Source organism: Thalassophryne amazonica, chromosome 14 (assembly GCF_902500255.1).
Source record: "Thalassophryne amazonica chromosome 14, fThaAma1.1, whole genome shotgun sequence".
Classification (NCBI taxonomy): Eukaryota; Metazoa; Chordata; class Actinopteri; order Batrachoidiformes; family Batrachoididae; genus Thalassophryne; species Thalassophryne amazonica.
In genome coordinates, this window is record NC_047116.1 from 26,139,063 (window position 1) to 26,162,070 (window position 23,008).

The window sequence follows — 23,008 nt, forward strand, 5'->3', positions numbered from 1 at the left end:
TTGCTCTGTTATTCACAGAATTTTAATATCCCCCAATAATAATGATTGGATGGATGTATTTTTATGTAGCTTTAGATCCTGATCTCAGATTAGAGGGTATTTGGAGAGTGTGTAGCTCTGACAACGCCCAGCAGTCTATGATTTATGTATCCTGAACTGAGTTGAACAGCAGGTGGGGGCATGTGTTGCCAAAGTATAAATACAATGGAAATCACTGAGAAACATTATGAAAATACTAACTAATATGTTCCTGGATCCACACTGGCTTAATCTTCAAACAAATTTTTCATTGATCCATGATGTACCTCTTTATCAAATTTCACTAAAAAGCATTCTAGACTTTTTAAGATATGCTAATAACAAAGAAATCAATACATCAAAATCATTGATTACATAATCTCCTTGGTGAGCTTAATAAATAAAACAACTAAATGTGTTGCAATATTAAACCAGAAGTAGAAGTAAGTCCTACATAGGCCCTGAGGTGAGTGGTTTATTGTGCAGTACTGCTGCGCGAAGTAGATGAGAGTCCACGACTCCACCTGGATGGGACGCCAGTCCAGCACAGGTTACTTCCCCAGCCAAGGCCGGTACCCACTTACAGCTGGGTGGACTGAGACAATTCAGATAAAAGTGTCTTGTACAAGGACACAGACTGGTATCAAACCTCACTGTCGACATCATCACCATTATTATTATTATTATTATTATAACACTTAATTAAAAATATCCACGTACAAATTCAAAATTTGAAATAAAAAGCACAGTAAATAAAGCAACCTGCCTCAAACAGTGATTAAACTAGAAAACAAAAACAGGATACATTTATATACAGTTTTTTTTTCCCCCCTTTAAACTTTGGGACACACAAAAGGCCAGTCTCCTGTATTTTCAGGAAATCAGTGGGCACATATGACTTCACCAACTCTACCATGGAAGATGGTACGCAAGCATCACAATCTTCTAAGTCATGAGCAGAGCTTTAAAATCTGCCTCAGGATTCAGGATTAGGTGTGACACCAAAAACAAAGCTTCAATTGAAAATGATCCAGTCTTGACAACATAAAAAATGAAAATGGATGAAAAAAACCCCCTCTTGAATCTGTCATCTCCAGAAGACCTTGGAGGACTGACATGAATGTCAACAAACAATCCTTCAAAAAATGAATCATGATGACCTGGAGCCAACTGATAAGGCACAGTATTGAATTACTTATATTCAGGCTTTTAGGATCTACTCACATGAAGCAATGATGAATCATGATGAATCAAAAGTCTTTATCATGTTGGCACTTTTTAGATGCTGCTTATTTCTATTCTATTTAAGAATATTATCAGCTGGGGAAAAAAAAGCGTTCTCCTTTTAAATGTAACTTCATGGTAATTTTATGCACATGCTGATGTGGCACTTTTAATCAATTATAAAATCTTCATTAAGCAACGTTCTCGTAAGTTATGCATAATGAATGCTTCATTCAGAAGTACAAAGAGACCAGAGCTGAAACCCGAGCAAAGACGTTCTCCTCTGCGCTGCTTTGATGAAACCGTGATGTGCTTAATATAGCAATAATAATTCCTTTGCTGTGATTATACATTCTGATGTTTGGATCACAGAATTTTTAACTCTATTCCTGTTCTCATATGATACTGACTTAGGCAAGTGCAACAGAGAGAAACTAGCACTGAACACTGTGCATTTAAAGAATATAAGCATAGAAGAAGTTAATGAAAACACAATATCTATATATCTATCTATATCTCTATATCTCTATATCTATCTTTTATTCAAATAAATTATTAAAAAAAATCATACATTGTGATTTCCGGATTTTTTTTTTTTTTTTTTTTTTTTAGATTATGTCTCTCACAGTGGACATGCACCTAAGATGAAAATTTCAGATCCCTCCATGATTTCTAAGTGAGAGAACTTGCAAAACCGCAGGGTGTTCAAATACTTATTTTCCTCACTGTATATATATATATAAAACTTTCATTAAAGTGCTGTCCATTATGTTTCATTATGTTTTAGCTAGGATAGCTCAGTGGGTAAAGTGGTTTGTACATGAACCAAAGCATTGTTGCATTGAATTCCAGCTATCTAGACCAAGAGCATCAGCTAAAAATATAGTCAAATAATGGAAATTTTGCAGGAACAAGCTAAACTTTTCAAAATACATCCAGAAAAATGTGCATACCATATCACATTCCAAAAATCCCCCAAAATCCTCTTTGTAGCTTTTTCAACATCAAAGATGGGGTCCAACATGGCGTCCAAAATGGCTGCCTTTTCAGGTTTTTTTTTTTTTCAAGGATTCAAAAGGAGTTTATTGTCATATGCGCATAAGGAACATGTTCCCTGCACAATGAAATGTGTTTATTGCATGTTTACCCATCCTAATTGCCAGTTAGGAGCAGAGGTCACCTTTTAGGGCGCCCGGGGACCCAGCTCCAGATGTATATCCCTGCCCTAGGTCACGAGCAGGGCTGAGCAAACCTTGACCGGCCTCATGACACACTTAACAAACAACACACATAAGCCGGTCCGGTACATGAACACACATAAAAGCACACACAAGGAAAGAATTGGGAAAACAAAAACCATTGCTGCTGTGTTGAACTCACGCAGCACCACTGGAGAGCAAAAAAAAAAAAAACCCATAAGCACAGAAAAACATAACAAAAAACAAATCATATCCTTCCTTCATATCTTTGCATCTGGAAAGGTTAGGTACCTGATTTAAGTGTCAAATTGCCTATATGTTTTAAGGAATAAGAAACTCTGGAGATTGTCTGTCAGCTACTGCAGTGAATGAATTGATAATCAGATATGTGAACATTGCTTATGCTCTCTTTATATAGTACTGTGCAAAAGTATAAACCTTTCAAAAAATAGTGAGAACTTGTATCAAATTAAAAATTTGTATCTAAAATGTATGGCCCGTTTTTCCATCTTTAAAAATACATTATTTCTTAAGTGTCTCTGGCAATCTATAGGAAAATCCCATTGTATCTGAGCAGGTATTATTTTTTTAAAGTGATGATAATCAACTTTGTGTTGTTATGTACTTGGCAGTCCATCTATAAAGACATACCGATATGTTGTTTGTTTTATTTATTCCTTTTGATTTTAAAGTTTGGCTTGTAATTTGTTCACTGATTACTGGCTACAATTTAGGTTTGTTTGTTTGTTTGTTTTGTTGTTGTTGTCTTTCCATTAGTTTAGGATGTCCTGCAACTTGTATTCCAAAGTGACTTATATTTGAAAAAATACTACATTATTATCTCTGGCTACAAGGTAGCACCGTCTACACGCATGGCAAGATGCGTTTATATACTGAATGAAGAAGCCGTTAACTTGAGTTCTTTGTGCTTTGTAAAATAGTGTTATTTATCCCGTTATGGGGTGTGCAGCCAGTACAAGACCCAGTACGGGTCCGAAGCCTGAATAAAGGAGGCAGGGCGTTAACTTTAACATTTGTCAAAAACAAATCGAATTTCCATACCGGATCTGTCGAGGTCCAGGTTAACAATGACCACGACCAGTGCCGTTGCCCAACAGGGTGCTGACGGAAATTGGGCTACTGTTGGATGAAGAAGAAGAGGATGAGAACATGTGCACAGACAGCGGGAGAAGAGGATGTGCTGAGCGAGGATATGCAGATGGTTGGTGTGACAGAAGAAGTTACAGAGGGCAGGGTGAGATGGAAACGATCTGCTGTGGCGACCGCTAACAGGAGCAGGCAAAAGAAGAAGAAGATCCTGTTAGCTTCTGCTTGTTGACGCAGTGTTTGTGTTATAAATAAGTAATAAGATGAATTAATTCAATTTGCTTCTTGTTGCATTATACAGAAGGACCACATTTCAAAAATAAATTAATACGAAATAAATACATTAAAGTATTTTAAATGGCAAAAGCAATTGAAGCAGCAGTGCCGATGATTCATTGCGATTGTTTTCATTTTACTGTCTGTAGTTTGATAGAAATGTTTTGTTTTTAATATTGACATGGTATAAGTGGATTAGAGCATTCAAAAGCTAGAATGCTTCAGTCTTGACCTTTTTCACTCAGCTACATGTGTTTTTTATTGGTGTTTTATGTATTTTACTGTTTTTGTTTAATTTTATTAATTCATTTATTTTTCTGTTATAATGCTATAGTTCTGTTATAATGCTGCTGACTGAAATAAAGAAATAAACTGAAACTAAGACTGAAATGGAACTGGTGCGACTTGCACATATCTTTCCTCTTCATGATGCATTTTTGGACAGATCAGATGGATTAGTCGGTGTGGTAGTTTCCCTCAGTAAGTTAAAAAAAATGCAATTTTAGAAGAATGCAGCCAATGTAGGATGAATATTTTTAAACAAGATAAAAAACCATCTTTATTATGCTTTTTTCAGTGTAATTTATGACATAACTGTCCACCAAAGAGGTGTTTTCGGTGCAGTTTGTTTGTCAGCTTATCTTTCAGCGGGATTACACAAAAACAACTGAATTGATTTTCTTAGAACTTTGTGGAAGGATGAAGCAGGGCCCAAGACAGAGCCAGGACTTTTTCTCCACTTTCTTCAACATTGCAAGATATGCCTTTTTTTTTTTTTTTAGCTATTTTTTTATTTTAAGTGGTAATGATGCACAGATAGTTTTGAAAATCCAGCAAATATCAAGAGTTTTTTGATATTAGCACCCTACATATGCCCATTTCCCAGTAGTGGGCACAGTTCCACTAATCCGCTAACTGGTTTTTATTGAAGCTAATGTTTTCCTTAGTGGATTAGCTTTTCAGATAATTTTGAAAACCATCAGTGGACCAATTAGCTTCCGATAAATTTAGTTCCGATCATTTTAGACCGCTAACATATTTGAATGAATGAATGAAAACTGTTTATTTCGAACATTTGATACAACAACAATTACAAGATAGATCAGTAAAGACAACAACAAAAAAAGTTCCTACTGTGTACCCAACATGTCCGAAAAGGGGTAGGGTGAAGCATCAGCTTATTTATCCCTACCCCTTCTTCCCCACAACCAGTAATACCCTTTGCCACATATACACATAGATTCCTACACACCTAAACCGATATCAATATATATATATATACATATACATACACATACACATATATATATACATACACACATCAACATACATACACATATACATACACATATATACACATATACATATATACACATATATATACACAAACATAAATATACACCTACACATACCTACTTACATACAAAATACTATATATTTACAAGCCGAAGCAAAAAACAAAAACACCCTAACCCTCATTACCCTTCCTCCTCCCTATACCCAGAAAAAAACATATTTTTGTACCGCTGTTTGAACTGGTTCATGCTTGGACATTGCTTGAGCCCCACTCCCAATCTGTTCCACATCCTCACCCCACAGACAGAAATACAGAAACCTTTTAATGTTGTTCGTGCCCACTAATGCTTTAAATTAAATTTCCCCCTCAGACTGCAATCCCCTGATCTGTTAAAAAACATATTTTTAATATTTGCTGGAAGTAAATTGTTTATTGCTTTATACACAATTTGTACTGTTTGAAAATGAACCAAGTCTGTGAATTTTAAGAATTTGGATTGTAAAAATAGTGGATTTGTATGATCTCTATAGCCAGTATTATGAATAATTCTTATAGCTCTTTTCTGCATTACTGATAGTGATTGTGTTGTACCTTTATAAATATTACCCCATACCTCTGCACAGTACTGTAAATATGGTAAAACCAGTGAGCAGTAAAGAATGCGGAGTGAGTTGTGGTCCAGAATATGTTTCGCTTTGTTTAGAACTGAAATGCTTCTTGACAGTTTACTTTGTATATGTTTTATATGAGTCTTCCAGTTTATCTTATCATCTATTATCACCCCCAGAAACTTATTTTCATGTACCCTTTCAATATCTACCCCCTCGACTTGTAACTGAACCTGTATGTCTGTATTACAATAGCCAAATAACATGTATTTTGTTTTACTTAAGTTTAATGATAATTTGTTTCTGTCAAACCATATTTTCAATTTTCCCATTTCTATACTGATCCTCCTCAGTAACTCCTGCAAATCCCCCCCTGAACAAAAAATGCTTGTGTCATCTGCAAATAATACTAATTTTAATATTTTGGAAACATTGACAATATCATTTATATAAATTAGAAACAGTTTTGGACCCAATACTGACCCCTGTGGGACGCCACAAGCATTGTCCAAGCATGATGATGTATATTCCCCCAACTTCACAAACTGTTTTCTGTTACTTAAGTAGCTTCTCACCCAGTGCAACACCAACCCCCTAATCCCATACTGTTCAAGTTTATTGATTAATATGTCATGATTAATTGTATCAAAAGCCTTTTTAAGGTCTATAAATATTCCAACTGAATGTAATTTGTGGTCTATGGCGTTTGTAATCTCCTCAACTGATTCTACAACCCCTGGCAAAAATTATGGAATCACCGGCCTCTGAGGATGTTCATTCAGTTGTTTAATTTTGTAGAAAAAAAGCAGATCACAGACATGACACAAAACTAAAGTCATTTCAAATGGCAACTTTCTGGCTTTAAGAAACACTATAAGAAATCAAGAAAAAAAGATTGTGGCAGTCAGTAACAGTTACTTTTTTAGACCAAGCAGAGGGAAAAAATATGGAATCACTCAATTCTGAGGAAAAAATTATGGAATCACCCTGTAAATTTTCATCCCCAAAACTAACACCTGCATCATATCAGATCTGCTCGTTAGTCTGCATCTAAAAAGGAGTGAACACACCTTGGAGAGCTGTTGCACCAAGTGGACTGACATGAATCATGGCTCCAACACGAGAGATGTCAATTGACACAAAGGAGAGGATTATCAAACTCTTAAAAGAGAGTAAATCATCACGCAATGTTGCAAAAGATGTTGGTTGTTCACAGTCAGCTGTGTCTAAACTCTGGACCAAATACAAACAACAAGGGAAGGTTGTTAAAGGCAAACATACTGGTAGACCAAGGAAGACAAAGCGTCAAGACAGAAAACTTAAAGCAATATGTCTCAAAAATCGAAAAATGTACAACAAAACAAATGAGGAACGAATGGGAGGAAACTGGAGTCAACGTCTGTGACCGAACTGTAAGAAACCGCCTAAAGGAAATGGGATTTACATACAGAAAAGCTAAACGAAAGGCATCATTAACACCTAAACAGAAAAAAACAAGGTTACAATGGGCTAAGGAAAAGCAATTGTGGACTGTGGATGACTGGATGAAAGTCATATTCAGTGATGAATCTCAAATCTGCATTGGGCAAGGTGATGATGCTGGAACTTTTGTTTGGTGCCGTTCCAATGAGATTTATAAAGATGACTGCCTGAAGAGAACATGTAAATTTCCACAGTCATTGATGATATGGGGCTGCATGTCAGGTAAAGGCACTGGGGAGATGGCTGTCATTACATCATCAATAAATGCACAAGTTTATGTTGACATTTTGGACAATTGAAAGGATGTTTGGGGATGATGAAATCATTTTTCAAGATGATAATGCATCTTGCCATAGAGCAAAAACTGCAAAAACTTTCCTTGCAAAAAGACACATAGGGTCAATGTCATAGCATAGGGTCAATGTCAATGAGCAGATCTGATTTGATGCAGGTGTTAATTTGGGGGATGAAAATTTACAGGGTGATTCCATAAATTTTTCCTCAGAATTGAGTGATTCCATATTTTTTTCCTCTGCTTGGTCTAAAAAAAGTAACCGTTACTGACTGCCACAATCTTTTTTTCTTGATTTCTTATAGTGTTTCTTAAAGCCAGAAAGTTGCCATTTGAAATGACTTTAGTTTTGTGTCATGTCTGTGATCTGCTTTTTTTCTACAAAATTAAACAACTGAATGAACATCCTCTGAGGCCGGTGATTCCATAATTTTTGCCAGGGGTTGTATTAATGCAAGTGATGTTGAACTATGTGCTCTGAATCCATATTGACTATCAGTAAGTAATTTATGTTTATTTATGAATTTGTCTAATCTATTATTGAATAACTTTTCTAATAATTTGGAAAATTGTGGAAGCAAAGAAACAGGTCTATAATTTGTGAAGTGGTGTCTATCCCCAGTCTTATACAGCGGCACAACCTTAGCTATTTTCATTTGATTGGGAAATTTACCGGTTTGAAATGATAAGTTACAGATGTATGTTAATGGTTCTACAATCCATTCAATGACCTGTTTTACCACCACCATATCAATTTCATTTAAATCGGTAGATGTTTTATATTTACAATTATTCACAATGTCTATAATTTCATTTCCATCCACTGCTGTGAGGAACATTGAACAGGGATTTCTTTCTATAAGATTATTATCCCAATCCTCAGATTGGGAATCGGGAATTTTTTCTGCCAAGCTTGGTCCAATATTTACAAAAAAATTATTAAAACCGTTGACTACCTCATCCTTATTTTCCTTCTTGACATTATTATCAATGAAATACTGAGGGTAACTCTGTTTTTTATTACCATTTTTGATAATGCTATTTAATATATCCCATATTCCTTTAATATTGTTTTTGTTATTATATAATATGTTACTATAATATTCCTTCCTACATACCCGTATAATATTAGTTAATCTATTTTTGTATTTCTTATATCTATTTTCTGCCTCTTTAGTCTTTAGTTTTATGAATTCTCTATACAGTGTATTTTTCTTATTACATGCATTTCGTAACCCTTTCGTCATCCATGGTCGAGCTTGGATTTTTTGTTTTCTGTAGTCTTGTTTAATTGGACAATTTTTATCATATAATGAGGTAAATATTTGTAAAAAAGTTTCATATGCACTATCAACATCACTTTCACTGTATACCTTTTCCCAGTTTTGCTCCTGTAAATCCTTCTTTAGTGTGTTCATGTTTTCCTCTGTCCGCACTCGCCTGTATTTTATTTTCTCCTCTGGCTGATTCCGCCGATGGTTTCTATTATAAACGATGAAAACTGGTAGATGATCACTAATGTCATTGATTAATAATCCACTCACAGTGTTATTCTCAATATCATTGCTGAATATATTATCAATTAAGGTAGCACTATGGGATGTAATTCTGCTTGGCCTGGTGATTTTTGGATATAAACTCATACTGTACATTATACTGATAAATTCATCTGTTATTTTATGCTTATTTGGATTGAGCAGATCAATATTTAAGTCACCACAAATGAACACAATTTTTTGATTAGTTTTTGAGAACATTTTTCCCATACAGTCAGTGAATGTTTCAATACTAGATCCTGGTGCTCTATATATACAGCTGACTAATACATTTTTGCTTTTTTCTTCACATATTTCAATAGTTATACATTCTAATAAGTTATCAATCACAGTTGTCATATTGTCTACTATTTTATAATCCATGTTCTTATCCACATACACAGCCACTCCTCCTCCACTCTTATTTTTTCTGTTTACACAATTAAATTCATATCCATCCAGTTCAAAATCCATTCCTTTATCTTCATTGATCCATGTTTCTGATATAGCAATTATGTTAAATATTTTTTTTAAACTGACTTAAATATTCTTTAATGTTGTTAAAGTTTGCATATAGACTTCTGCTGTTGAAATGGATTATTGATAATTTGTTATCCGTTCTAATGATCCGATTAAACTGTTCATCTGTATAATAGCAACAACTGTCATTGATATTTGAGAAGAAATTATTGTCCGGGTCTGTATCGTGCTCCAAGTCCAGTACATTGTGGTCTGTGTATTTAAATGTTCTCAGTTCTACTTTTCCATGATCAGCAATCCTTTGAGTTATATCCTTCTTGTCTCCAGATGTAGATGAATAGGTAGTAGATGAATAGGTTCCTCTGGTCTGTGTCATGGTGTTGTGATGTGTTTGTGTCCTCATACCTTATTGGTCATATTTGTCCAGATTCTCGCTTTAAGAAACACTATTGTTCATATTTGTCCAGCTCCTCGATGTTCCTTATTGCCATGACTTTTGCTTGTTCAGGTGATCCGTTCAGTTTGATGAATATTTTACAGTTTGAAGTCCATGTGTGCTGGATTTTTCCCTGTTTCTTCAAGAAGCGTGCTTTCCTGGCGATGTCGGCATTCCGTTTGGTGAGATGTTCATTGATGAATACGTTTGTCCCTTTCAGTTTTCTTCCTTGTTTTAACAGTGCTGTTTTGTGTTTTCTGTTGATGAATCTCATGATGACGGCTCGTTTATCACCGTCATTTCTCCGGGGCAGAGGGTGGCACGCTTCAATGTTATTTAAATCCATTTCTATACCTTTAGATAGGAGGAAATCAGCAACCTGTTTTTCCACAGAGCTGACCTCCTGTTCACTGGGCTCCCCTCCGCTCTCATCTGTTACCGCCCGTGCGTAGGACCGTGGTTTGATGTGAAGACCTGTGATGATGACGTCGTTAATTCTGCTGTACTGCTCCAATTCAGCCACTCTATTTTCCAGCTGCACCAGATGCCGGTCTTTCTCGGCGTATTTTTGCAGGCATAGTGAATAAAGCTTATCAGTTAAAAACATTTGTGAAGTCTGAAAGCAAAGATTTTAGTGTCTGCCTGTTACATGTTTGTAGCAGACAGACAGCGGTACAACTCTCTCGTCTGTAGGCAGAGGAGAGCTGACTACCAGAGAGAAACCAAGAGGGAGGACAAAAAAGATCATTTCTCTTCACACCATACAGACTTGCCCGCATATCACACAAGTCATGCACAGGCAGACGGTTTTGATTTATGGTTAAAATTTTAAACAAACTAATTCAGGACAAGTTATTGAAATGAATGTCACATCTGTCATTTTACAAAGTGAAAATATCAGCTATATGTTTTAGTTTTAAAGTAATGCACTAATTTTGAAGGTTTTAGAGTTTAGACACGCATGCCATAATGCATTATGGGTAAATTAGTTCCCTGACATTAGTGGTTGGTTGGTTGGTATAACACACAACTTACTGAAACGTGTGGTGGGTTTCACAAATAAATCTGTATTTGTGAATATGTCATTTTTTCCATTTGTAAAAAAAAAGGCAATTTGAAAACTGATGTGGCGGCAAATGCTGTTCATACTGGGTTGGCAGTGTTCATGGCAGTGTGAATACAATATTTTTACTTTGTAAAACAACAGATGTGACATTAATTTCAATAACTTGTCTGGAATTAGTTTGTTTAAAATTTTAACAATAATTCAAAACTGTCTGTCTGTGCATGACTTGTGTGATATGCCAGCAAGTCTGTATGGTGCGAAGAGAAATTATCTTTTTTCCCCTCCCTCTTCCTTTCTCTCTTCTCTTTCCTTTCTTTATGGCCACCAGGTCTCTTTTGCTGAAAAAGGCTGATCTGAGACAGAAGTGCTAGCTCATTGTTGTAACAGTAGCTGCTAGTATACTGAAGTCAATACTGAAAGTTATCGGTTTAACTTTTATCTGTAACTTCCGCTAAATTTTTTTAGAGGTTTATCGGTTTAGCTTTATAAAAGTCAACTTTACAGTTAGCAGATTAACGGTTATCAAAGCTAACGTTTTGGTTAGCTGTGTCCACCACTGCCTTTTCCCCAAAAGATTTGAGAATTATCGCTTGAGAAATTGACAAAAATGTTGATAAATGCCCTCTTTTGTAAAGTTAAAGAAAATGAAAAAAAATTACTAATACTATTTTGAGAAATGTATAAAGATGAATTGTGAAACAGATCTAAATGTTTTAAAGCTAAATAAAGCAATAAAATAAAGTAGCCTTGATAGTAACAATAATCAACCATCATTCAGTGAAATAGTGACTACATATTAAACGCATGATATCAGTAATACGAGGGCTGTCCGTAAAGTATAGGTCCTTTTAATTTTTTTCAAAAACTATATGGATTTCATTCATATGTTTTTACGTCAGACATGCTTGAACCCTCGTGCGCATGCGTGAGTTTTTCCATGCCTGTCGGTGACGTCATTCGCCTGTGAGCACTCCTTGTGGGAGGAGTCGTCCAGCCCCTCGTCGGAATTCCTTTATCTGAGAAGTTGCTGAGAGACTGGCGCTTTGTTTGATCAAAATTTTTTCTAAACCTGTGAGACACATCGAAGTGGACACGGTTCGAAAAATTAAGCTGGTTTTCAGTGAAAATTTTAACAGCTGATGAGAGATTTTGAGGTGATTCTGTCGCTTTAAGGACTTTTCACGGTGCGAGACGTCGCTCAGCGCTCTCAGGCAGCGTCATCAGCCTGTTTCAAGCTTAAAACCTCCACATTTCAGGCTCTATTGATCCAGGACGTCGTGAGAGAACAGAGAAGTTTCAGAAGAAGTCGGTTTCAGCATTTTATCCGGATATTCCACTGTTAAAGGAGATTTTTTTAATGAAAGACGTGCGGACGGGTGCAGCTGGTGCGGTGCGGCGGCACAGGAAAAACACCTCCGTGTTGATAACCATTTGTAAAATCCAGGCGGCTTTTGATGGCTTTCAGTGGAGTGAGTATATGAGAAATTGTTTATCAGCTGGAGATGTTCCAACTTGTCCTTAAGGCTTTCAACAGAGGTGTTTTTCCTGTGGCGGAGCGTCGTGGCGGCTGCGAGCCGACGCTGCAATCCGCCCGCACGTCTTTCATTAAAAAAATCTCCTTTAACAGTGGAATATCCGGATAAAATGCTGAAACCGACTTCTTCTGAAACTTCTCTGTTCTCTCACGACGTCCTGGATCAACAGAGCCTGAAATGTGGAGGTTTTAAGCTTGAAACAGGCTGATGACGCTGCCTGAGAGCGCTGCGCGACGTCTCGCACCGTGAAAAGTCCTTAAAGCGACAGAATCACCTCAAAATCTCTCATCAGCTGTTAAAATTTTCACTGAAGACCAGCTTAATTTTTCGAACCATGTCCACTTCGATGTGTCTCACAGGTTTAGAAAAAATTTTGATCAAACAAAGCGCCAGTCTCTCAGCAACTTCTCAGACAAAGGAATTCCGACGAGGGGCTGGACGACTCCTCCCACAAGGAGTGCTCACAGGCGAATGACGTCACCGACAGGCGTGGAAAAACTCCGCATGCGCACGAGGGTTCAAGCATGTCTGACGTAAAAACATATGAATGAAATCCATATAGTTTTTGAAAAAATAAAAAGGACCTATACTTTACGGACAGCCCTCGTATGTCGCTTAGAATTTTAGTTGAAAATGACAACAGGAATGAAATGAAATGTATTAAACAGTTTTCTAAATGTTTTAAAATTCAAGTGAAATTCAAAATTCCACAGCAGTTTACAACATTATAGCACATTTTGAAAAGTTTATATAAGAGCTGCAAAAGCTGTCTGGTGGAGGCAGTTAAATTGGGAAGGGTTCACTAGTCTGTAGGTTTGCGAGTCCGAAGGTTTACTAGTCCGAAGGTTCAGTAGTCTGTGTGTGTATTTACTCAAAATGAAGACAAACAGCGCAATTCACGGAATCACCTGTGAAGGTTTGATCATTGCTATTTGAATTAAATGCTAAAGTCTTAATTACGGATCATTGTCTATGACATTTACATTGTACGGTACATCTTTATAATCAGCAAAGTTAAAAACAAAGTGACTTTTTTTTTTATTAAAGTAACATTCACTGTCGCATCACAGATGAAAGAAACATCTTTTTCATTAAAACGAAAGGCACATGTAAGTATACAAGTAGTACTGCACCCTACTGAAACTTGACATCAAAATATATTCATTTATGGTCCTGCACCTTCGGACTAGTGAGCCTTCAGGCTAGTGAGTCTTCGAACTAGTGAAACTTCGGACTAGTGAGCCTTAAGGCTAGTGAGCCTTTGGATTAGTGAAACTTTGGACTAGTGCACCTTCGGGCTAGTGAGCCTTCGGACTAGTGTGGCTTTGGGCTAGTGAACCTTCAAACCAGTGAGCCTTCGGACTAGTGCACCTTTGGATTAGTGAACCTTTGGACTAGTGCGCCTTTGGGCTAGTGAACCTTCAGACTAAGTAAGTAAGTAAGCTTTATTTATAAAGCGCCTTTCACAGACCAGGGTCACAAAGCGCTGCACATGGCATACAAAAATAATCTAGAAATAACATACAAAAACAATAAAATACAATATTAGGCTAAAAAGCTAACTTAAAGAAATGCGTCTTTAGTTGCCTTCTAAAAGTATCTATACAATCCAGAGAACGAAGGGCACAGGGAAGCTCATTCCAGAGGCTAGGCGCCACCGCTTTAAAAGATCTGTCCCCGCGAGTTTTAAAACAGGTCCGAGGAACCATCAACAGGTTCTGATTGGATGACCTGAGGCTCCTGGAGGAAGCATAAGGCTGGATCAGGTCCCTGATGTACTCCGGTGCCTGTCCATGCAGAGCTCTAAAAGTCAATACCAGGATTTTGTAATGAATCCTGTAGTGACTAGACTAGTGAGCCTTCGGACTAGCGAGCCTTTGGGCTAGTGAACCTTCGGACTAGTGAGCCTTGGGGCTAGTGGGATGTTCCTATTAAATCTCCCACTGGTGACGATGTATAATAAAATCTAAAACCACTCTAAGGAGCATAGTTAAAATGCAGCATACCATAAATGCTTTACGTATTTGTGTCATTAAAAAGACATCAACACTGAAAAGGAATCCATGACAATTTTTGCAGAATTTTTTTAAGGAAAAAGAAAACCACATGTACTCACAGTCATGTTAAACCACATGTACTGTATCAAAACTTACCTGGTGTTTCTCAGGCAACACAAAAGTATTAAACTTGCTTCCTGTAATTTTTCAGCTCATTACTAAAAGAACATATTCACATTGCTTTTGTCAATGCAACAATCAGAGTAACGAACAACCTGCAGAAACAGTAATATCCCATTATTGCACCAATGACATGCCCTAGTCTTTGGATGAATAAACCCCCACGTCATATTTTATTCATTATAACCGATGCAGAGAAGGCTGCAATTACTGTGGGACCGTTACCACTTAGAGCTGTGATCGCTGAACCGTGCGTCTCACTTTATCTACTTGTGCATGACATCCATATGGCTTTGTTAGGAATCTCCCTGCATCAGCATGTGGCGGCGCTGCCATTACCATCCTGACCTAAATGAACTTGAGTGCACAACGCAGCTGCATTTTACGTTTTGGCAACACTGATCTGATTCAATGCAGTTCGACAGTTTGATGTCTTACAACTGAAATAAGTTTTGCTGGAGACAAAGAGATTATGTAGAATTGAAAATGTATGAGTATGTTGGGGCAGGGCGGGGAGCAGGTGTTAATTGATTTCCAAGTAAACCAACATTTACAAAATTATTACACCACTAATTTATTTTATAGAAATATAAAAATACACAAACAAAACTAACAACATTATCAAAATGCATGTAAAGCATGTATACTTGTATATGCATCTATCTATCTATCTATCTATGAATGAAATCTTTATTTCAAACATGTTAGGAGATTAAAAAGAAAGAAAACAACAAAACACACAGTGAAGCAAATACCTGAATTGAGTTCACATGTTGAAAAGAAGTGGGCTGAAGTAATAAACTATATCCATGCCCCCTTCTCCGTACCTTAACCTAATTTAACTAAACATCTAATTTCCTAAATATTAATAACATACGAGGTCTGTCAATAAAGTATAGGTCCTTTTTATTTTTTTCAAAAACTATATGGATTTCATTCATATGTTTTTACGTCAGACATGCTTGAACCCTCGTGCGCATGCGTGAGTTTTTCCACGCCTGTCGGTGACGTCATTCGCCTGTGAGCACTCCTTGTGGGAGGAGTCGTCCAGCCCCTCGTCGGAATTCCTTTGTCTGAGAAGTTGCTGAGAGACTGGCGCTTTGTTTGATCAAAATTTTTTCTAAACCTGTAAGGCACATCGAAGTGGACACGGTTCGAAAAATTAAGCTGGTTTTTGGTGAAAATTTTAACGGCTGATGAGAGATTTTGAGGTGATACTGTCGCTTTAAGGACTTCCCACGGAGCGAGACGTCTTGCAGCACTCCCAGGCGCCATCGTCAGCCTGTTCCAAGCTGAAAACCTCCACATTTCAGGCTCTATTGATCCAGGACGTCGTGAGAGAACAGAGAAGTTTCAGAAGAAGTCGGTTTCAGCATTTTATATTCCACTGTTAAAGGAGATTTTTTTAATGAAAGACGTGCGGACGGGTGCAGCTGGTGCGGTGCGGCGGCACAGGAAAAACACCTCCGTGTTGATAACCATTTGTAAAATCCAGGCGGCTTTTGATGGCTTTCAGTGGAGTGAGTATATGAGAAATTGTTTAACAGCTGGACATGTTCCAACTTGTCCTTAAGGCTTCCAACAGAGGTGTTTTTCCTGTGGCGGAGCGTCGCAGCGGCTGTGAGCCGACGCTGCAATCCGTCCGCACGTATTGCATTAAAAACTCACGCATGCGCACGAGGGTTCAAGCATGTCTGACGTAAAAACATATGAATGAAATCCATATAGTTTTTGAAAAAAATAAAAAGGACCTATGCTTTATTGACAGACCTCGTAATGTAAAAAAGAAGAAGAAAAAATAAATAAAATAACACAAGAGAATATATAATAAACCAAAAAGGCAAATACATGAATAATTAAATAAGTCTCCTTTGTCATTCGGCTGTTCCCGTTAGGGGTCGCCACAGCAGATCAATCGTTTCCATCTCACCCTGTCCTCTGTATCTTCCTTTGTCACACCAACCACCTGCATGTCCTCCCTCAGCACATCCATAAACCTCCTCTTTGGTCTCCCTCTTCTCCTCCTGCCTGGTGGCTCCATCCTCAGCATCCTTCTCCCTATATACCCTGGGTCCCTCCTCTGCACATGTCCAAATCAACTCAGTCTCACCTCTCTGACTTTGTCTCCAAACTGTCCCACCTGAGCTGTCCCTTTGATATGTTCATTCCTAATCTTCTCCATTCTTGTCACTCCCAAAGAGAATCTCAACATCTTTAGCTCTGCCTCCTGTCTTTTTGTTAGTGCCACTGTCTCTAAACCATACAACATAGCTGGTCTCACTACTGTCTTGTAAACTTTCCCCTTCACTCTTGCTGATATTCTTCGGTCACAAATCACTCCTGCCACCTTTCTCCACCCACTCCACCCTGCCTGCACTCTCTTCTTCACCTCTCTACCACACTCTCCATTACTTTGAACAGTTGACCCCAAATATTTAAACTCATCTACTTTCACCACTTCTACTCCTTGTAACTGCATTATTCCACTGGGCTCCCTCTCATTCACACACATGTACTCAGTCTTGCTTCTACTGACTTTCATTCCCCTTCTCTCCAAAGCATATCTCCACCTCTCCTGACTATACTCAACTTGATCTCTACTCTCACTACAGATTACAATGTCATCTGCAACCATCATAGTCCATGGGGACTCCTGTCTGATCTAATCCGTCAACCTGTCCATCACCACTGCAAACAAGAAAGGACTCAGAGCTGATCCTTGGTGTAATCCCACCTCCACCTTGAATGAGTCTGTCATTCCGACTGCACATCTCACCACTAACACTATTCTTGTACATGTCCTGCACTACCCTAACATACTTCTCTGCCATTCCAGACTTCCTCGTACAATACCACAGCTTTTCTCTTGGCACCCTATCATAAGCTTTTTCTAAGTCCACAAACACACAATGTAACTCTTTCTGGCCTTCGCTCTACTTCTCCAGCAGTATTCTCAGAGCAAACATTGCATCTGTAGTGCTCTTTCTCGGCATGAAACCATATTGCTGCTCACAGATCTCCAACTGTTTTCTAAGCCTAGCTTCTACTACTCTTTCCCATAACTTCATGCTGTGGCTGATCAACTTTATGCCTCTGTAGTTACTGCAGCTCTGCACATCACCCTTGTTCTTGAAAATAGGAACCAGCACACTTCGTCTCCACTCCTCAGGCATCCTCTCACTTTCCAAGATTTTATTAAACAGTCTGGTTAGAAACTCTACTACCATCTCTCCTAGACATTTCCATGTCTCCACTGGAATGTCATCTGGACCAACTGCCTTTCCACTCTTCATCCTCTTCATAGCAGCCCTCACTTCTTCCTTACTAATCTCTTGTACTTCCTGATTTACTGTCACCACATCATCCAACCTTTTCTCTCGCTTATTTTCTTTATTCATCAGCTATTCAAAATATTCCCTTCACCTTCTCAGCACACACTCCTCACTTGTCAGCACATTACCATGTGCATCTTTTACCATCCTAACCTGCTGCACATCCTTTCCAGCTCTGTCCCTTTGTCTAGCCAGTCGGTACAAGTCCTTTTCTCCTTCCTTACTATTCAACTTCTTGTACAGCTCGCAATATGCCTTTTCCTTCACTTTTGCCACTTCTCTTTTCGCCTTACGCCGCATCTCCTTGTACTTCTGTCTACTTTCTTCATCTCTCCAACTATTCCAAAACTTTTTCGCCAACCTCTTACTCCTTATGCTTTCCTGGACCTCTTCATTCCACCACCAAGTCCCCTTCCACTGTCCAGATGTCATACCCAGTGCTGTCCTAGCTGTCTCCCTCACCACATCTGCAGTACTTTTCCAGTTGTCCAAATTGCTTCCCCTCCAACCAGTGCTTCTCTCACCTGCTCACTAAATTTCACACAACAGTCTTCCTCCTTCAGCTTCCACCATCTGATCCTTTGTTGAGCTCTCACTCTCGTCTTCTTTACCTCTAAAGTCATCCTACAAACAGCCATCCTATGCTGTCTAATGACACTCTCTCCTGCCACCACCTTACAGTCTGTGATTTCTTTTAGCTTGCATCTCCTATAAAGAATGTAGTCCACCTGTGTGCACCTTCCTCTACTCTTATATGTTACCCTGTGCTCCTCCCTTTTCTTAAAGTAGGTATTCACCACAGCCATTTCCATCCTTTTTGCAAACTCAACTACCATCTGTCCTTCCCCATTCCTATCCTTGATACCATATCTACCCATTACTTCCTCATCACCTCTGTTCCCTTCACCAACATGCCCATTGAAGTCTGCTCCTATCACCACTCTTTCATGCTTGGGCACACTCTCCACCACCTCATCTAACACACTCCAGAAATCTTCTTTCTCCTTCATCTCACAACCTACCCGTGGGGCATATGCACTGATGATATTCATCATCACCCCTTCAATTTCCAACTTCACACTCATCACCCTGTCAGACACTCGCTTAACCTCCAACACACTTTTAACATACTCTTCCTTTAAAATGACCCAACACCATTTCCTCTGTCCTCACCATGGTACAACAACTTGTACCCACCACCGATGCTCCTGCTCTTACTTCCCTTCCACTTGGTCTCTTGCACACACCTTTCTACCTTTCTCCTCTCCATCATATCAGCCAGCTCTCTCCCTTTACCAGTCATACTACCAACATTCAAAGCCCCCACTCTCATTTCCACCCTTCTAGTTTTCTTCTTCTCCTGCTGTATGTGGAAACGTTCTCTTCCTCTTCTTCGTCATCTTCGCCCAGCAGTAGCCCAATTTCCACCGGCACCCTGTTGGGCAACAGCACCGGTGGTGGACGTTGTTAACCCGGGCCTCGACTGATCCGGTATGGAAATTCGATTCTTAGTCTGCATAGTTGGGTTGGCTTGTTTGTGGCTGACGCAAACCCTCCTCATTTATCCGGGCTTGGGACCGGCACTCAGAATGTACTGGCTGCACACCCCATGTGGCTGAGTTATGAATAATTAAATAAGTAAAAATTAAATACACTGTAAAGAGCCTATTATCTTTAAAAACTTTCTTCCCTGCACTGTGTGAAAATCATATCTTTGTACAACCTCTTGAAGTACATTATGCTTGGACATCCCTTTAGCTCCTCATTAAAACTGTTCCCCCGTTTCACCCCACCAACTGAAATACAAAAAGGTTTGTAGTCATGCGTATGCTTCTGTATTTACAATTAAGTGAATCCCTTAAAGGCATGGATGACCCTCATTACAAGTAGGTTAGATTATTGTAACTCCCTGTGCAGTGGCTTGGACCAGTCCTCTCTTAACCGCCTTCAGCTCATTCACAATGCTGCTGCTCGTCTTCTTTTGGGCAAGAAAAAGCGGGACCACATCACGCTGGTCTTGGTCTCCCTCCGCTGGCTCCCGGTCCAATATTGTGTTGATTTTAAACTTTAATTGTTTTTAAGCCCTTAATAGCCTGGCCTCTGTGTAACTCTCCAAGCTTCTGCTTTGTTACACCCCAGCCAGAGCCTTAAGGTCTTCTGACCAACTGTTGTTGAAGGTGCCAAAAACTAAAGTCTAGAGGTAAAAGTGGCAGCTTTGTGGCAGCTGCTTCTAGGCTTTGGAACAGTCTCCCCTGCCACATTAGATCATCCCCAACCCTAGAGACTTTTAAGTCCTCTCTAATAACCCACTTCTTCTCCCTGGTGTTTCCTAAATGACCAAATGCATCTCTATGTTTTATTGTTTTTACTGCCTGCTGTAATTTTATTGTTTTTTTAATTAATTAATTAATTTACTTATTGGGCGCCACCTGGTACCTGCTTTTTGTACAGTACTTTGGTCAACTACTGTCATTTTAAATGTGCTTTAGAAATAAATTTTAAGTTGAGTTGAGTTAAACTATAACCCCTCTCTGCTACAGTGAACATTTTTTGAATATTTTGTGGCAGTTGGTTATTTTGTGCTCAAAACAATATATTTTCAGCTTGGAAGTCTACCTGGTGTGTAAGTTTAAGAATTTTAGAGTGTTAAAAAATGGGTTTGTATGATCAAGGTAGCAACCCTTGTGGATATTTCTTAAAAGAAATAAGAATAACTATATATTATGGTTTTCCCAAGAATCACAGCACTAAACAAAATAAACTCCAGTAATTAAATAACAAATGTCATTATTAAAAATAAATTCTATCAATGATCAAAAATCCCAAATTAAAAACTGATAATACAACCCAAATCATGACTTATGTTCATGTTGTTTTCCTTGTCAAGATGCAGTTTTTGACAAGTGAGACTTATGCAACGGAAAATACGTTTGGGAATATCTTACCTCTCTTTGTTTGTTGCAGAGTTGTTCAAAATCAAAAATTGAACATTGGTTGTCAATGGAAGAAGTAACATTTTTGTCATTATCGTGCTGCAAATAAACTATCATCACTTTATTGTATTTTGTGTCATTCTTTTCAAAGACAAAATCTTTCTAGATGCCTCTATAGATGAATGAATGAGCATTGAACCATTCGTGATTTCTATCTATCTATCTATCTATCTATCTATCTATCTATCTATCTATCTATCTATCTATCTATCTATCTATCTATCTATCTATCTATCTATCTATCTATCTATCTATCTATCTATCTATCTATCTATCTATCTATCTATCTATCTATCTATCTATACACACAGATTTCCAAGGTGGCAGTGGCGCATGGAGCTACCATCAAACTGCCACCTATAAATCATAATGTATTATACATTATTTAACATAATTTGTTACCTTTTCAGAGACAAAAAGCTGCTTTATATGTCTTCATCATTCACTTTTGTGGACTTTTCTGTATTCATTTGCAGTTACTTTTTGATAACCACCATCTAACATGCTTCTCATGAGAACTCCTATCAGACTGTACCTTGTTACATCATTTTTTGGGGTGGGGGGGGTGGAGGGGGTATATTTGCAAGCCAGAATACTGTATGTATGTGAACATGATTTACATGAGTTGAGTGCCTTTTGCACAGCGGGGATTCAGGATGCAACACATAGTTACTCTTATATTGGGCTACATGTACTGAGGCTTTTCAGGTTTCAAATCCCGCAAAACCTCAAAGAGGTCACCGCTCTGCGAGATCTCAGTAACATATCGAACTGCATTGAGACGCTCTGATCACGCTGCACTTTAACCGCTGCACATGGACAACAGAATTAACATCACAACATAAAACTATTTTTATATTGTGCCTAAAACTCTCGTGAATATATTCTCTGGGTTTATAGACATTGTTATTGTGTTTGTTTTATGTAAACATGCGAGAATCACAGGCTGTCTCTCCGTTATTTTCAATGGGAGCTGCTGTGAGCTACACTCGCTTCCTGTCGTTCTGGGAGAAAGTGAAGTTTGATGTTTAACGTCTTGATTATTGTTCTTTACAACACTGTTTGTCTTCTTTGTTCCAGACTAATATATATAATATGTCTGAAATTCGGTTTGCGTTTATTAAATTCCACGCAAATTAAACATAGCAGACACCGATTATTTGTTATAATTGTTTTAGCAAGTTTTCAGGGTATCATGCAGCAGTCTCTTATTAACGTGATGAAAAGCATAAAAAATTACATTTTGTAGTATAATATTCATTTACAGTTGTCATCATGTGGACTCTTTGTTATTTTGACTGCAGCGACTCCCTGGTGCGCAAGGGATTATGGGATACATGAAAACCCCGAATAGAACTCAAGGATTGAGGGCCACATCCAGCCCTAACAGCTAGTGATATGGCAGCAGATCATATCATTATCTCATGTAGCTTGCTTACTTAGCTTGTTAAAACATCTTTAGAAAACAAAATAAGTGCTATATAGGCCCTGGGGCCTGTTGTTTTCTGTGCTTATCTCCAGATTCTGTAGCATCTATGAATCCCCCTGGATGGGACACCAGTCTGATGCAGGTTACTTCCCCTGCCAAGGCCAGTACCCATTTACAGCTGGGTGGACTGAGACAATGTAGATTAAGTGTCTTGTCCAAAGACACAAACAGGGGTCATGAGCAGGATTCAAACCCAGGTCTACAGGCCAGCTCGTTCTCCATTCACCTACCTGCTCTACGATATATACTTAAGTTTGTATTAATTGCAATTCACAATCAATGCCCACTCTAAAATTTGCAGTTTTATCACACGCCACAATACGACAGATGTCATAAGTTTACAGGGAGAGCGCAATTAGCATGCTCGCTCATGAAAACGATACCTTGCTATCGGCGCTAATGAACCATTTCTGTGCACAGAAGAAGTCTTGGATCTTTTACTTCAGTTCATGAAAAATGGGA

General features: G+C 38.3%; 1 protein-coding gene and 1 long non-coding RNA gene across 2 annotated transcripts in view; one reads left to right on the forward strand and one right to left on the reverse strand.

Annotated features, from left to right (window-relative positions):
- hs6st3b (heparan sulfate 6-O-sulfotransferase 3b) overlaps nucleotides 1-23,008 on the forward strand; it is a 280,965-nt gene that overhangs the window by 23,834 nt on the left and 234,123 nt on the right. The gene's annotated exons all lie outside the window — the stretch shown is intronic.
- On the reverse strand, nucleotides 521-22,750 carry LOC117524620. Its single transcript, XR_004564809.1, has 3 exons — nucleotides 22,740-22,750; nucleotides 13,903-13,910; nucleotides 521-655 (listed from the first exon to the last, which is right to left on the reverse strand). It is a non-coding gene; the product is annotated as an uncharacterized LOC117524620 (long non-coding RNA).